General features: G+C 35.6%; 1 protein-coding gene across 7 annotated transcripts in view; it reads right to left on the bottom strand.

The window, feature by feature from the left end:
- The window catches only part of Atrx (ATRX chromatin remodeler), a 188,969-nt gene that overhangs the window by 139,820 nt on the left and 35,535 nt on the right, over nt 1–13,614 (bottom strand). For 2 of the 7 annotated variants that reach the window (XM_052734600.1, XM_052734591.1), the window contains exon 2: nt 12,369–12,468. The exons of the other annotated variants lie outside the window; for them this stretch is intronic. The gene's annotated coding sequence lies outside the window, so the exon portion shown is untranslated. The remainder of the gene's footprint in view (nt 1–12,368; nt 12,469–13,614) is intronic. 7 annotated transcript variants of the gene reach the window in all.

The following is a 13,614-nucleotide window of genomic DNA, read 5'->3' on the forward strand; positions in this document are numbered from 1 at the left end:
TAATGATATCCTGCTATATTCATAGATTGGTGCCTGGCTCAATAGTCATCAGGGATGCTTCATACAGTAACTGACACAAACAGATGCAGAGACCAACATCAGCCAAGCATTCAGCAGAGCTAGGGAAATCCTGCTGAAGAAAGGGAGGAAAGATTATATGAACCATGGGTGGTGTGTGTGGGTGTGTGGGTGTGTGTTGTGTGTGTGTGTGTGTGTGTGTGTGTGTGTGTGAAGGAAATCACAAGAGAACCCACAGAAACAACTAACCTGGGCTCAAAGGAGCCCACAGAGTCTGGAGCCTGTATGGAACCAACCTAGGCCCTCTACATATGTGTGACAGTTGTGTAGCTTGGTCGACTTGTGGGACTCCTAGCAGTGGGACCAGTTTCATAAGCTTTGGCTGGCTCTTCGGACCCTACTCCTCATACTGGGTTGCCTTGCCCAGCCTTAATACAAGGGGAGGAGCTTAGTCCTACCTCAACTTGATATGTCATGCTTTGTTGAAACCCAACAGAAACAGGATTAAATTGAGGGGGGACAGAAGGGAGGTGGGGGAGAAAATAGGAGGGAGGGGAAAATGCAGCCGAGATGTAAAATAAATAAATTTAATTAATAAAAAAATGAAAAAAAAGTTGAGGCTGGAGAAATGGCTCGGTGGTAAATAGGATTGGCTGTTCTTCCAGAGGACCCAGGTTCAATCCTCCAGTTCCAAGGGATCCTCCATCTTCTTCTGGCCTCCCCAGACATCAGGCATATATGTGGTATACAAACATATATGCAGACAAACTGCACATAAACACAAAAAACCACCAGAAATGATTCCGTAGAAAGATAAAAATCAACAAACCCACCGGGCAGTGGTGGCACACGCCTTTAATCCCAGCACTCGGGAGGCAGAGCCAGCGGATCTCTGTGAGTTCGAGGCCAGCTTGATCTACAAAGTGAGTTCCAGGAAAGGTGCAAAAGCTACACAGAGAAACCCTGTCTTGAAAAACCAAAAAAAAAAAAAAAAAAATCAAACCCATAGACAAAGTAAACAAAAGACTGAAATTAGAAATTAAATTCAGAGGAGGCTTAGGAAATATTTTGAAAATTTACATTCCAAATAGATGGGAAACCTAGAAGTAATGAATAGATTCCTAGACACATATGGCTACCAAAAGTAAATCAAGAAAACACAATTTAAAGAGCAAGTGAGATTGAAGCAATAATAGTCTCCAACAAAGAAAAGCTTAGGCATGGCCAGAAAGACTTACTGACAAATTCTATCTGACCTCTAAAGCAAAGCAAACCTCGCTGCTTCTCCAACGACTCCATAAGAGTAAAAAGGAAAGCAGCAAGCAGGATGGTTCAATAGGTAAAGGGACTTGGGGCAAAGGAGAACCCACATGAGTGAAGAAGAGAGCCAGTGTTCAAAAGGTGTCCTCTAAACTCCATACATACTAGGGGACACCCATGAGGACACACACATGGGGGGAGGAGCAGGAGGGAGGAGGGGGAGCACTCATGCAAGTGTACTTACTAAATGAATATATTTTTAAATTATTACTACTTTAGTATTCTATGTGGATGGGTATTTTTTCCTGTACATATGTCTGTGCACACGTGTGCCCGGGGCCCACAGAGGCCAGAAGAGGGCATTGGACCCCCTGGAACTGGAGCTGCATATGGTTGTGAGCATCATATGGAGGAATGAAACCCAGGTCCTCTACAAGCCATCAGTGCTCGAAACCACTGAACCATCTCTCCAGCCCTAAATATGTTTTTAAAACCCCCTTCTGGGACAGAAAGATAGATGAGCAAGTAAAGGTGTTTGCCACCAAGCCTGAGGACCTGAGGTCCATCACCAGAAGAGAAATGGCTCCTAAAAGTTGTCCTCTGACCTCTACGTGTGCTCTCTGGTACACACACATAAATAAGTGAATAAACAAGTAAGTAAGTATAAAAATAGGTTGAGAGACTAAGGAGATGGCTCAGGGTTAAGAGTACCTGCTGTTCTTCCAGGGGATCCCATTTCAGCTCCAAGCACCCACATCAGGAAGCTGGTTTCTTAGGGTACTGACACACATGTGGCATACATTCTCTCTCTCTCTCTCTCTCTCTCTCTCTCTCTCTCTCTCTCTCTCACACACACACACACACACACACACACACACACACACACACACGCACGCGCGCGTAAGCAAATCTTTAAATTTTTTATTTGAAAAACTGGCAAATAACTTTAATATGAAGTTCTCCAAAGAAAATGTACAAATGTAAATGCAAATCAAAACCACATAAGAAACCATTCGGGGCTGGAGAGATGGCTCAGCGGTTAAGAGCACTGGCTGCTCTTCCAGAGGTCCTGAGTTCAATTCCCAACAACCACATGGTGGCTCACAACCATCTGTAATGAGATCTGGTGCCCTCTTCTGGCCTGCAAGCATGCATGTAGGCAGAACACTGTATACATAATACATAAATAAATCTTAAAAAAAAAAAGAAAAAAGAAAAGAAACCATTCGAAGTCAGGCAGTGGTGGTGCATGCCTTTAAATCCTAGCACTTGGGAGGCGCAGACAGGCAAATCTCTGTGAGTACAAGGACAGCCAGAGCTACAAATAGAAACCCTGTCTTGAAAAAACGAAAGACAAAAAAAGAAACCAAACAAAAACAAAAAAGAAACAAACCATTGATACTCAATAAAATGGATAAAATAACTTTTCAAACAAAAATATTTCTGGCAAGTCCATATACACTGCTGCCTGTAAACAGGACTGGGATGTAGCTCGGCTGGTGAGGTGCTTGCCTAGCAAGTATGAAGCTCTGGTTTGGATCCTGAGCATAACACCAATTGGGCAAAGTGATCCCAGCACTGGAGAGGTGTAGGAGGATCAGGAGCTCAAGGAACTCCCTGTTAAATAAGGAGTTCAAGGCCAGCCTGGTCTATGAGATCTCATCCCAAAAAACAAAAAGGAATGCAAAATGGTACAGGCACTGTGGAAAAAACTGGCCTGCTACATACAAGGCCCTGGGTTTGTTCCGCAGCACTGAAAAAAATTAAGCACAGGGTAACAAAATGAGCCAGAAATCCTACTTCCAGAAATACACCCAAGAGAAATGAAACCACATGCTAATCCTTCAAAAAAATGTGACTGTTCATAGTAACATGACTCATAATTTAAAAAAAAAAATAGAAAGTACCCAAACAGACATCAACAGATAAATGCATAAATAAAATGTGGTATCATCCATGGAACACTACACTCCAATAAACAGAATGAAATACTGTTTCATGCTAAACAAGGATGACCATTACAAGTGGCAATGCTAAAGAAGGCAGATCCAACACAACACATTGTTAATACTGAAGTTCTCTATGATATATCCAAAATGGGCAAGTCCAAAGACAGAGTAAATTACCAACTGCTAGGAGATGGGAAAAGGGAGAATTAGAAGATATAGGGAATCCCTTTGATGATGATTCAAAATATCTCAGAGGCTAAGGAGATAGCTTAGTTGGTAGACTGCTTGCCTAGCATGCACAAAGCCATACCTAGTACCACATAAGACCATAAAACTAGATAAAGTGGTATACTCAGAAGCTAGAAGCAAGACCAGAAGTTCAAGATCATTCTTGGCTACATGGTGAGTTTAAGACCAACCTGGGATACAGGAAAACGTATCTCAAAAATAAATAAATTCCTAAAGCTGGATTGCAAAGCATTTTGAGTGTAACACTAAAATTTTTAATTTTTAAATAACTAAGAAACAAAACTGTGCATACATTCCCCAAAAAATCCACAATCAAAATTTAAGAAGAAAACTAGCATGAAAATTTACACAAAGAAATAAACATTTGGGCTGGAGAGATGTCTCAGTGGTTAAGAGCACTGGCTGCTCTTCCAGAGGTCCTGAGTTCAATTCTCAGCAACCACATGGTGGCTCACAACCATCTATAGTGGGATCTGGTGCCCTGTTCTAGAATAAAGGTATACAAGCAGTTTTGTTGTTTGGTTTTGCTCTTTTAGGGGGCCCGCCACTGAGCAGCTCCCAAATAAATTACTCATGGAGACTTATTCTTACTCATAAATGCCCCGCCTTAGCTTGGCTTGTTTTTAGCCAGCTTTTCCTAAAGTTAAATTATCCTGTCTACCTTTTGCTTCTGGGCCTTTCCTTTTCTATTCCTGTATACCTTTCTTTGTTTCTTACTCCGTGGCTAGCTGTGTAGCTGGGTGGCTAGCCCCTCGAGTCCTCCTCCTTCGCTGGCTACTTCATTTTTCTGTCCCAGATTTCTCCTTCTATATAGTCTCTCTGCATGCCCCAGCCCTGCCCATTCCTTCTCCTGTCTTGCTATTGGCCATTCAGTTCTTTATTATACTATAAGGTGTTTTACACAGGCACAATAACACAGCTACAAATATAGCCCACTAGGTTTCCTAGTGGCTGTACCCAGCAGGACTGCCTAAGAGGTTGATTGGTCCACGGGCCTGGGTACCAGGTGTTTGTAAGGGTCTACACTTGACTGTAACTAGCAAGGGGGAGGTCTTTTGCTCCACCCCTTGGCATTGTTATAAATTGACCTTTGGAATCAAGTTCTGGGCCGGTGGATAAGGATCCAGGCCCACCTGAGTCTATCCTGTGTTTCTCTCTGTTTCTCTCCCTCTCTATTTCTAACTAAGTCTCTTATCCCTCATTCCTCAAGAGTCCCTGGGGTAAAAAAAAGAAAAAAAAATGGTGGGGGCTGGTCCTTTACAGATGGCGCCTGAACAGTGACAAAGAAAAGATAAAAAAAAAAAAACCATAACCCTAGACATTGGAGAAAGGATTGAAGGGGGCACTGTGAGTGTAGGCATGCCAATAAGGAATTGAAAAATTAAGGCATCGGTATTTTATTCTTGGGTGTATAGGTTAGGTGGTGAAATACCGCAAGGCTGCAGCATTAGATTTCTCTGTATATAGATCTCTCTCTGCTCTCTCTCTTTTCTATCTATAAAAATGAAGGTAGAAAGGGTAATACAGTGCAGAAGAAATTCAGAGTTAGGAATACAGAAACGAAAAAGCTTAGGGTAAAGTAGGATAAGATAAGCCTAATTTGGGGGCTATGAACGCAAACGGGGGGGGGGGGGGATCTATCTTCTTTGAGCTTTATGGGCAGACAAAAGCTCTTCTTTGACCTTATCAGTAGAAAAGGAATTCCTATGGAAGCTTTTGGCCTGGGGACAGCTAAAATGCTAAAAAAGCAGCAGAGGAAAGAAATTTCCCCTGCAGCAGGTGCGCACGGAAGAAAAATCCTCTGCTCCGTCAGCAGTGCAACATTTTACCCTCAGAATTAGTTTCCTCCTGGCCGTGAAGCCAAAAAGTGTAGAGAACGCAAGTTTTGGGAAAGCATGGTAATCTTTCTCTCTTTTGGGAAAAAAAAATCTCTCTCTAAAAGGCCTTTCAGGGGGGCTGGAGAGATGGCTCACAGGTTAAGAGCACTGGTTGCTCTTCCAGAGGTCCTGAGTTCAATTCCCAGTACCCACATGGTGGCTCACAACCATCTGTAATGAGATCTGGTGCCCTCTTCTGGCCTGCAGGGATACATGCTGTATACATAATAAATAAATAAATCTTAAAAAAAAAAAAAAAAGGCCTTTCAGAACGAACTTTCTTAGTTTCTTTTTCTGTAAGGAAAAAATTAGTTTCACCTGGATGGGAAAAATCCCAAGACAAGGGCCTGATGAGGCAGGGAAGTCAAACTGTGGCTGCATTAGCAGCTGCGCTTTGCATCAGAGACACTATCTGGGGAAGGAGCCAGGCTGGGACAGGACAGGGATCTATCCGAGAGAGAAGCTCTCTTTTCTATCAGAGAAAGGACCTTTCGGAACCAAATGCTTTCTATTTGCCTCACCAACCCGGTGAAGTCCTAAGGGTTTTGCCTCAGACAATAAACCGCAGCCTGAGTGTGGAGACAAACAGAACTGGGGTCAGGTGAAAGATCTAATTAGAGAGAGATACCTGTTTTAAAAAAATGGCACAGGCATTCTAAAGCAAGCTTAAGAAAAAAAAAATCTGTTACAAAAAACGAAACCCGGTAAAGGGAACCGGAACCCGAAAAGTTTGCTAGCGTACCCCAGGGGCTTTCTGGGAAATGTAGTATCAATGCAAGTTTGACAGGAATGTCATCCTCAGCCTGAAGCGAGGTTTTCCATAAAACAAACTGAAAGGTTTGCTATAACAGAAACGTTTGTCTGAATTATGGCACAGGGAAGCTGTTCTGAATTTGGGTAAAGAGACAGCCTCTAGTTAGAAACAGTCTGCAGCTGAGCAATTTCTGCTGGGTTCCAGAACGGCTGAGAGAGCTCGGCAGTGCAGCATGAAAGAAAGGTGACTTTGGGGAGTAGCGTTTGTTCCAAAAAATGTTACAGTCTCTAGCAACAAATGTTACAACTCCATAGCAACAGTACTCACTAAATCACTGCATTAAAAGAACCATTGCCAATAGACTCTTGCTTCAAACTTACAAGAACTTTCAGAATATCAAAGCTGACTACAATCTCTGAACTTAAAAAATAAAAAAAAAAAAAAAAAAAAAAAAAAAAAAAAAAAAAAAAAAAAAAAAAAAAAAAAAAAAAAAAAAAAAATAAAAAAAAAAAAAAAAAAAAAAAAAAAAAAAAAAAAAAAAAATAAAAAAAAAAAAAAAAAAAAAAAAAAATAAAAAAAAAAAAAAAAAAAAAAAAAAAAAAAAAAAAAAAAAAAAAAAAAAAAAAAAAAAAAAAAAAAAAAAAAAAAAAAAATAAAAAAAAAAAAAAAAAAAAAAAAAAAAAAAAAAAAAAAAAAAAAAAAAAAAAAAAAAAAAAAAAAAAAAAAAAAAAAAAAAAAAAAATAAAAAAAAAAAAAAAAAAAAAAAAAAAAAAAAAAAAAAAAAAAAAAAAAAAAAAAAAAAAAAAAAAAAAAAAAAAAAAAAAAAAAAAAAAAAAAAAAAAAAAAAAAAAAAAAAAATAAAAAAAAAAAAAAATAAAAAAAAAAAAAAAATAAAAAAAAAAAAAAAAAAATAAAAAAAAAAAAAAAAAAAAAAAAAAAAAAAAAAAAAAAAAAAAAAAAAAAAAAAATTAAAAAAAAAAAAAAAAAAAAAAAAAAAAAAAAAAAAAAAAAAAAAAAAAAAAAAAAAAAAAAAAAAAAAAAAAAAAAAAAAAAAAAAAAAAAAAAAAAAAAAAAAAAAAAAAAAAAAAAAAATAAAAAAAAAAAAAAAAAAAAAAAAAAAAAAAAAAAAAAAAAAAAAAAAAAAAAAAAAAAAAAAAAAAAAAAAAAAAAAAAAAAAAAAAAAAATAAAAAAAAAAAAAAAAAAAAAAAAAAAAAAAAAAGAAAAAAAAAAAAATAAAAAAAAAAAAAAAAAAAAAAAAAAAAAAAAAAAAAAAAAAAAAAAAAAAAAAAAAAAAATAAAAAAAAAGTAAAAAAAAAAAAAAAAAAAAAAAAAAAAAAAAAAAAAAAAAAAAAAAAAAAAAAAAAAAAAAAAAAAAAAAAAAAAAAAAAAAAAAAAAAAAAAAAAAAAAAAAAAAAAAAAAAAAAAAAAAAAAAAAAAAAAAAAAAAAAAAAAAAAAAAAAAAAAAAAAAAAAAAAAAAAAAAAAAAAAAAAAAAAAAAAAAAAAAAAAAAAAAAAAAAAAAAAAAAAAAAAAAAAAAAAAAAAAAAAAAAAAAAAAAAAAAAAAAAAAAAAAAAAAAAAAAAAAAAAAAAAAAAAAAAAAAAAAAAAAAAAAAAAAAAAAAAAAAAAAAAAAAAAAAAAAAAAAATAAAAAAAAAAAAAAAAAAAAAAAAAAAAAAAAAAAAAAAAAAAAAAAAAAAAAAAAAAAAAAAAAAAATAAAAAAAAAAAAAAAAAAAAAAAAAAAAAAAAAAAAAAAAAAAAAAAAAAAAAAAAAAATAAAAAAAAAAAAAAAAAAAAAAAAAAAAAAAAAAAAAAAAAAAAAAAAAAAAAAAAAAAAAAAAAAAAAAAAAAAAAAAAAAAAAAAAAAAAAAAAAAAAAAAAAAAAAAAAAAAAAAAAAAAAAAAAAAAATAAAAAAAAAAAAAAAAAAAAAAAAAAAAAAAAAAAAAAAAAAAAAAAAAAAAAAAAAAAAAAAAAAAAAAAAAAAAAAAAAAAAAAAAAAAAAAAAAAAAAAAAAAAAAAAAAAAAAAAAAAAAAAAAAAAAAAAAAAAAAAAAAAAAAAAAAAAAAAAAAAAAAAAAAAAAAAAAAAAAAAAAAAAAAAAAAAAAAAAAAAAAAATAAAAAAAAAAAAAAAAAAAAAAAAAAAAAAAAAAAAAAAAAAAAAAAAAAAAAAAAAAAAAAAAAAAAAAAAAAAAAAAAAAAAAAAAAAAAAAAATAAAAAAAAAATCAAAAAAAAAAAAAAAAAAAAAAAAAAAAAAAAAAAAAAAAAAAAAAAAAAAAAAAAAAAAAAAAAAAAAAAAAAAAAAAAAATTAAAAAAAAAAAAAAAAAAAAAAAAAAAAAAAAAAAAAAAAAAAAAAAAAAAAAAAAAAAAAAAAAAAAAAAAAAAAAAAAAAAAAAAAAAAAAAAAAAAAAAAAAAAAAAAAAAAAAAAAAAAAAAAAAAAAAAAAAAAAAAAATAATTGCGTACTTCCTGTCTTGTTAAGAGTCTAATTAGTTCTAGTGATAATAATTAAGAGTAAGAAATAGAAAATTGGCCGGGCGGTGGTGGCGCACACCTTTTAATCCCAGCACTCAGGAGGCAGAGGCAGGCGGATCTCTGTGAGTTCGAGGCCAGCCTGGGCTACAGAGTGAGTTCCAGGACAGGCTCCAAAGCTACACAGAGAAACACTGTCTCGAAAACCCAAAAAAATAAAAAATAAAAAAAATAAATAGAAAATTATTCTGTCTTATTAAAAGATGTTAAATCTCTTCTAGGTATTAAGAAATCTTTAGATGTTTGCTAAGTTAGATATCTAATAGATTTATAGAATTTCCTTAAGACATGTAGTAATAAGCCTTGTAACTAGTAAAAATGGCCATGATATTTGCTAAGGTACTCCTATAACTATTTGCTAAGGTAGTCCTATAGAATGATAAGAAATAAGTATATTTACTAAGGTAGTCCTATAGACTGTAAGTAAGACTTAGGTGAGGTTTATAAAGTAGACCTATAGATAAAGTAGTCCTACAGAGTGTAGGTTTAAATAGGTCATAGATTTAGTCAAAAAAATGTAGATTTATAATATATAGGCTTTAGGTCTAAGGATATGAAGAGTAGGTTTTCCCAACCTGGGAAAACAATATCCATAGCAGACTTGGCAGTTCCAGAAACCACCAATAACAACAAGAAGCAGCTCCAGAGACTGCCAGCTTCAGAAAGGTGCAGCTGAAAGTAATGTCCACTGCTGAGACTTGTGGGGCTGTGTCATAGCTTCTCAAGCAGCAAATGCCAATAGCCAGCGAAAGCAGAGCCAGCACTAGTGGTGAGGGTCTGCAGGCTTGTCTCCTGAGTACTGGGATTAAAGGCATGTGACACCTCCGCTTAGCTAAAAGGGTGTTATTTTTTTTCTTATGTATATAGGTGCTTTGTCTGCATGTATGCTGGCAGACCAGAAGAGGGCATCAGATTGTGAGCTGCCATGTGAGTGCTGGGAATTGAACTCAGGACCTCTGGAAGAGTAGCCAGTGCTCTTAACCTCTGAGCCATCTCTCCAGCCCCTAAAAGGGTATTCTTATTATCACCTCTTCACCACAAGCTGTATATAACATTTAAAATATCAATGTTTACATAAAACAAAACCTGCCTTTCTTCTGCTTGCTATAAATTAGGCAAACACACCATGATCAAAACAAAATTAAAGTGATAGGATTGTGGCTTTAAGACTAGATGCTCAAGAAGATTCTTCAGAGATCTGGATCAGTGCTTGTCCTATTTCATACTATAACCACATGACCACCTTCAAAGGCTTATAATCAAGCACAGCATCAAAGTGTCCAACCAGAAGAAGGACAGCCTGCTCTCGGCTTATAAGAATATAGTTGGGGCTGGAGATATGGGTCAATGATTTAAGTGTGTGCCTGTACTACTTTTGCAGAGGACTCAAGAATTCAGTTTCTAGCAGTCAATGCAAGTGGCTCACACCTGCTTGTATTTCCAGTTCCAGGGGATCTGGCAACCCCTTCTGTCCTGAGGGCATCTGCACTCTTTTATACACACACACACACACACACACACACACACACACACACACACACACACACAAATAAAATAAATCATGGGGGAGAAAATGTAGTCAGGAGTCATAGGTCCACCTAAAGAGCCATCAATAATGAAAGAGAAGCCCAAACCTCTTGATAAAGAGTTAGAACTGATTGAAAAACAACAGGATATGGGGCTGGAGAAATGACTTAGTTCCCAGCATCCATGTAAGGCAACTCACAACCTTTCCAACTGCAAGGGATCAAACAATCTTCAATTCCAGCTCTTGAGAGACAGAGGCAGGTGGATCTCTGGGTAGGAACCAATCTGATCTAACAGTGAGTTTCAAACCAGTGAAGGTTATAAAGTGACGTATGGGAGCCCCTTCAAACCTAGTCTACCTCAAGCTAACTTAACTTTTTGTATTTTACTCTTGCCAGTACACTGGTTAAAATGGCTTTTATTTTAGTTTTGTTTGTTTGTTTGAGACAGGGTTTCACTGTATAGCCCTGGTTATCCTGGACCTCGCTCTGTAGACTAGGCTGGCCTCGAACTCACAGAGATATATCTATCTGCCTCTGCCTCTCCAGTGTTAGAATTAAAGGCATGAGCCACCACCACCCCACTAAAATGGCTTTTGATGAGATCATTCCTGAACTTAATTCACCAAATGAAAACTCTTACAAACACAGCAGTCTCCCCATGCAGTCACTTAGAGACAACATTATAGATGCTGGAACAGTGCATCAGAAGACAGTGAGGCCAACAGAAGGACTGAACACTAAACGCATGCAACATGTCAATGTTTTTTTCCCTTCAAGAATCCTATTTACACATCTCCATTCCTTCTGCCTGGATTTCCTATAGCATAGAAAGTCATTCATGTGTATGGAATCGGTTGCATATACTCTTTCCCATTGCAGCTTTGGAAGAACTCCATTCCTCGGTTTGTAGTATCATGGCCTTCGTGGTGTGCAGTTAGTGTCATTGAAAGGTATTAACAGCTTCCCACCATTTCAAATAAACATGAGTAATTATCAGACACTTTATATAGAGTACTAAAAATGAATCTGGCCATTTAAGCAATGTGAAAACAGTCCCATAATGATGGTGGTGATGTATTATCATGAAGATGTGACAATGTGGTTAACTACCATTTAAAGCATGTTTTTATGACTTGTTTGGTTGGTTTGGGTTTTTCAAGGTGGGGTTTCTCTTTGTACCCCCTAACTGTCCTGGAAACTCACTCTGTACACCAGGCTGACCTCAAAACTCAGAGATTCACCTTCCTATGCCCCCCAAGTGCTGGGATTAAAGGCGTGTGCCATCAAACCCAGGTCTATATGACTTGACTTCTGCATCTGCTCCATTACTTTTTTTGGGGGGGGGGGAATTACTTTCAGAAAGCAACGTTTCCAAGCTCTTACTGTGTTCCTTTTTATTAGGAATCAAGGAAGTATTAGATTGTTCCAGCATGGAGGCACGTGCCTTTAATACTAGCACTTGGGAGGCAAGCAGATCTTATGAGTTCGGGGCCAGCCTGGTCTACAAAGCAAGTTCCAGGACAGACAAAGCTACAAAGAGAAACCCTGTCTTGTGAAAAAAAAAAACGAAAAAGGAAAAACTCAACTCCACATGGTAGAGTTTTCTTCTGACCTCTACACTGGTGCACTGTGGTATGCACATCCACACCCACATAGTAAAAGTAAAAACCTTTTAAAGGCAAATGGGAAGGGTAAGAGTACCATTTCTTCTTCTACCTGTTTCTGTTATAATGAAACTGCTTTCATTGCTGGAACTTTTATTGTCTTCTTTAACTCACCTCATTTTCTTGAAAAAGTTCATGTATAATTCTAAACCTAAGATAAAAGCTGAAAGCATCAGTGAACATATTTCCCCAAAATTTTCATGATGATCTACTACCACTCAAGAAATACAGACCAGAAAAGGGAAGCAGACATGCCAATCCAGTACAACAGCACAAGACTGTAATGTGATCCTAGCTCGGCCAGTCTAAGGCCAACCTGAGCTATATAACAAAGCCTGTCTCAAACCACCACCCTCAGAAAAAAGGAAATTACTCACATCTACATGCGCTTTCTAGTTTCAAAATCATCATATCTAGATAAAAACAGTGATTTCATTTGCCCAGCCCCATACCCTCACTTTAAACAACAATTGACAATTAGCTTTTCACCAATCCAATAGATTCGTCGCCTTGCTTTATTGAAAAATTCAATACTCACTGGATTTGGAACAGTTGATCTTACTTGTCAACTTTATTACTGGATTGAGAAGTGCCTAGAGAAGATTAGCAAAGCACATTTCTGGGTTGTGTGAAGGTAACTGCAGAGAGAGGATTAACAAAGTGAACAGTTACTCAGAATGTGCTCAGGCCATCCCAGATGTTGAAGACCTAAATATAATAAAAGGATATTTTAAAATGAGTGTCCCCGGGCGGTGGTGGTACATGCCTTTGATTCCAGCACTTGGGAGGTTCGAGGACAGCCTGGTCTACAAAAGTAAGCTCCAAGACGCCAAAGCTGCATAGAGAATTCCTGTCCCAAATAAATAAATAAATAATAGTTTAAAAAAAAAAAAAAGAGGAGTGTCCCCAAAGCAAAAGCATTTTGTCTCTGCTTCTGGAGCTGCTTTGCTGCCCTACACCCTCATCATCCCAACAAACTAAAAACCTCTGAAGCCATGAACCCAAAGAAATCTTTCAATGAAATGAAAAGCTCACTAGCATAGAAGTTTCTAAAAAAAAAAATCTCGTGGAGCGGTGGTGGCGCACGCCTTTAATCCCAGCACTGGGAGGCAGAGCCAGGTGGATCTCTGTGAGTTCAAGGTCAGCCTGGGTCTACAGAGCAAGATCCAGGACAGGCACCAAAACTACACAGAGAAACCCTGTCTTGAAAAACCAAAAAATAATAATAATAATAATAAAGTAATAAAATAATAAAAAAAAATCTCCTAAGACATGTCCCTATCCAAGTATCATCAAGGCTGTCAGGTACTAACTGTGCAAGTTTAGAAAACATGCCATGCCCAAGGAGGTCAGAAGAGGGGCATCGATCCCCTGGAACTGGAGTTATAGATAGTTGTGAGCCACCACCTGGGTCCTCTGCAAGAGAAACAAGTGCTCTTAACCACCAGGCCATCCCTCCAGCCTGTCTATAATTTTCAAAACTATATTTATTTTATGTGTATGTATTCAGGAGCTCATGGGGGTCCAGAAGAGGCATCAGAACCCCTAGAACTGGAGTTACAAGCTTGTGAGCTGAACATGTGAGTGCTGGGAAGTGAATATGGGTCCTCTGCAAGAGCAGGAATAAGTGCTCTTAAGCATTAAATCATTTCTCCAGCCACACATACACTCATCTGTAGTTTTTTGCTTGTTTTCTTGTTGTTGTTGTTGTTGTTTTTGACTTTCCTACTAAATAAGGCAAAACTGTAAAGATTTTCTCTATGTCACTGAGTTCCAACCACTGG

Source organism: Peromyscus californicus, unplaced genomic scaffold (assembly GCF_007827085.1).
Source record: "Peromyscus californicus insignis strain IS unplaced genomic scaffold, ASM782708v3 Scaffold_10__1_contigs__length_136768540, whole genome shotgun sequence".
Classification (NCBI taxonomy): Eukaryota; Metazoa; Chordata; class Mammalia; order Rodentia; family Cricetidae; genus Peromyscus; species Peromyscus californicus.